At 41.7% G+C, this 3,532-nt stretch overlaps 1 pseudogene; it reads right to left on the bottom strand.

Annotated features, from left to right (window-relative positions):
* Positions 1-380: 380 nt before the first annotated feature.
* On the bottom strand, positions 381-2,500 carry LOC478427 (annotated as a pseudogene).
* Positions 2,501-3,532: the final 1,032 nt, after the last annotated feature.

The raw sequence follows: 3,532 nt of genomic DNA, 5'->3' as shown, positions 1-3,532 counted from the left end.
GCCCCTCCCCCTGCTCATGTATGTTCTCTTTCTCTCTCAAATAAAATCTTTACAAAAAAATACGGTGATGCTGGGGCATGAACTCCGCACTCCACACCGAGTGCGCTTGAGAGTTTCTCTCCCTGTCCCTCTGCCCCTCCTCTCATTCCCTCTCTCCCTTCCTCACCCCACCCCCAACACCCCCCCACACACAAATAAATAAATAAACCTTAAAAAAATACAGTGACGCCTAGCAAGGTCATTGACTCAAGGGGAAGATAGTTTTCATCACTAATACCTCAAAGTGAATTTACTTATTAAATATGTTCCTCTTAGCATATAGGTGAGATCTGCTGCTTTTCAAGCAATGGAAGGGTGTGATAACTCTTGCATGCATCTTTTTTTTTTAAACTCACCAAAATGACTTTTATTTGTATGTGCTACATAAACAGTGAATGGTAATTCATGGCACTTGTTACCTGGTCCAGACATGAAAAGGTTTATGGAACCAGTAAATGACATTTTAAAAAGGATCTTCTGTCATCAATCCAAAGTAGACCTGTTTAGCACAATTCAATACTATTCCTTCAGTATTTTATAAATGGAATTTTCTTCTACTTATATCCATTTCCCGGGGCTTATGGACCCATTCATATTCTCCATATTTAGAATCAAAGGTTCCTTTATGAAGAGATCTTAATTTTAAGGTAAAACGTGGTCCAAGTTCCTGAATTCTCACTTTCTTTTCACTCTTGAATATGTACCTATGAAATCTGAAGAATATATAGTCCCGTTGATTATGGAATGTGGCAACTTGCCTCCCAATAAATTGAGGATTATGGGGAAAGAGAGATGCAAACATACATCCAACAGAATGACCCAGCCTCGTAGTAAAGTTATTCAAAATTACTTCAGGTATGTGTTCTGTAGGGTCCTTGCCTCTTCTCTTAATTTCTTTACGCAAACGAACAAGTGACTCAGAATTAATCCATTTGGTATTTTACGATCTTCATTAATAACTATCGGATCTGTGAAATCTCTTGAAATGCACCGTGGAATAATTTTTTTCAAAGCCAGTCCTCTTCTGTCATAAACATGTGAGTTTGGTATAACTGCGGAGAGCTGGTCCAGAGCCGGACTGTTCTCCCATGAGGTCTATCTGATGTTGTGATGAGAATCTTGGGAGAAGTTTGTCTGTTGAAGATGCAAATTCATCTGCAGCTGCATCATAAGCAACCTCTTCATCATTAGGATCTACTATAGTTTCATCATCTACTCGCTGGTTGTCCATGGTCTTTGGTATAGGCTTTGGTGGAGCTTCATCACCAAGAGCTTCTCTCTCTTTTTTAAGTTTTTTCTTAATCGCCAACTTTTCCTTCCGCTGCTGCTGTTTCCACCGCGTGAACATTAAGTGTCGCCGTCGTTTGTTCTTAATTTCCGAAATGCTGAAGCCTGGGGGAAGGGCAGCCGCTTTCGGAGGTTGGACCCCACTTTGCGTCGCTCCATCCTCAGCGGCTGCAGCCTCCTGGGGCTCCTCGGCGGACGCTTTGCGCTTCAGGCTCTTCCCCCGCCTTGGCCGTGCTGTTTGCTGGTCTTGGCGTCTGTCTTGCTTGCATCTTTTACCTTGTGACCTGAACAGCGTACGCAAGTCCAAAGTTCCAAGTATGCTAAAGAGGCATAACCAGAACCTAATCATCAGACAAACCCAGACTGAGGAACATTAACAAAACACTTGCTATGTGATCTTTAAAAACACAGATGTTGTGGTAGACAAAATTGAAAGGAGGTTAAAGGGACGTGAGGGGCACCTGGCTGGCTCAGTTGGAAGAGCATGTGACTCTTGATCTCAGGGTGGTGAACTCAAGCCCCACATTAGGTATAAAGTTTACTAAAATAAATTAAAAAGAATAACAATAATAGAATAAGGGACATTAAAGAGACATGACAATTAAATGTAACATATTGTCCTGGAAGTGGGAAGGAGAGAGAGAGATTGTCAGGAAAGATATGATTGGGACAACTGGTAAAATTTAATGTGGACCATGTGTGTCAGTGTTTGAATTTTCTGAATAAGAGAACATTCTTACATAAAAATATGAAGTATTTGAAGGTAAAGGAGTATAGTTTCTGCAACTAAATCTCAAATTATTCAGGAGGCAGCTGAACCAGGAGAGGAAGGACACACAGGCTACATGGGGTCTGCTACTAAATGATTGGCTTGTGGCGCATTAAAACACTGGGGTTTGCTAAGCTCTTATTTAAAAATGAAAAATTCGGAAGAGCTGACTTATTTTATAAATGTTACCTTATGGTATTTGGAAACTTATTTGACGAGGTGTGTTAGTTTTCTAGCACTGCTATGATGAAATGCCACAGGCTGAAAGGTTTAAACAATGCAAATTTACTTTCTCACAGTGCTGGAGGCTGGAAGTCCAAAAGTCAAGGTGTCAAGAAGATAAGTTTCCTCTGAGGCCTCTCCCCCTGGCTTGTAAATAGCAGCCCTCTCACTGCCTCTCCACATGGTCTTTCTTCTGTGTGTGTGTGCCTGGTGTCTTTCCTGGGTGTGCACATTTCCTCTTCCTTTTTTTTACAATTTATTTTTTTATTTTTATTTTTTTTTATTTTTTATTTTTTTTTAAATTTTTATTTATTTATGATAGGCACACAGTGAGAGAGAGAGAGGCAGAGACACAGGCAGAGGGAGAGGGAGAAGCAGGCTCCATGCACCGGGAGCCCGACGTGGGATTTGATCCTGGGTCTCCAGGATCGCGCCCTGGGCCAAAGGCAGGCGCCAAACCGCTGCGCCACCCAGGGATCCCTACAATTTATTTTTTTAAAGATTTATTTATTTATTCGTGGAGACACACACAGAGAGAGAGAGAGAGAGAGAGAGAGAGAGAGAGGCAGAGACACAGGCAGAGGGAGAAGCAGGCTCCATGCAGGGAGCCCGACGTGGGACTCGATCCCGGGACTCCAGGATCACGCCCTGGGCCAAAGGCAGGCGCCAAACCGCTGAGCCACCCGGGCTGCCCACATTTCCTCTTCTTAATAAGATTACCAGTCAGATTGGATGAAGGCCCTCTCTAAAGTCCTCATTTTAACTTAAATCACCTCTCTAAAGTCTCTATATCCAAATATAGTTACATTCTGAGGTACGGGGGCAGGGGGGTTAGCACGTCAATATATGAAAGTTGGGGAATAAATTCAGCCTGTAATAGAAGGTATCCAATGTTTTTTTTTTAGGTATCCAATTTTTGATAGCAGTTAACTACAAAACTCCCAGAACAGCTGCATAATCTAGGGAAAGCTGGCTTTGATTCTAAAGAAGAGTGTTGCAATGCTCAGGTACTTTTATACATAAATAAAAAAATAAAAGAGAATCAACACTTTCCTGTTTTAAGCACAGAGTATATTTGGCTTCTTTTTATAATAAAATGTAAATATCAGGCTCCTACTAGAATCTCTAAGATTGTGCTAAACAGCAGAGAGACAAAGGAACCTAGGATGAGAGATAGGAGAGAGAGAGGACACAACCGAAACAATGTATTGGGGG

The sequence above is a fragment of the Canis lupus genome, chromosome 32, assembly GCF_011100685.1.
Source record: "Canis lupus familiaris isolate Mischka breed German Shepherd chromosome 32, alternate assembly UU_Cfam_GSD_1.0, whole genome shotgun sequence".
Classification (NCBI taxonomy): domain Eukaryota; kingdom Metazoa; phylum Chordata; class Mammalia; order Carnivora; family Canidae; genus Canis; species Canis lupus.
This window is presented reverse-complemented; position numbering and strand designations above follow the sequence as displayed.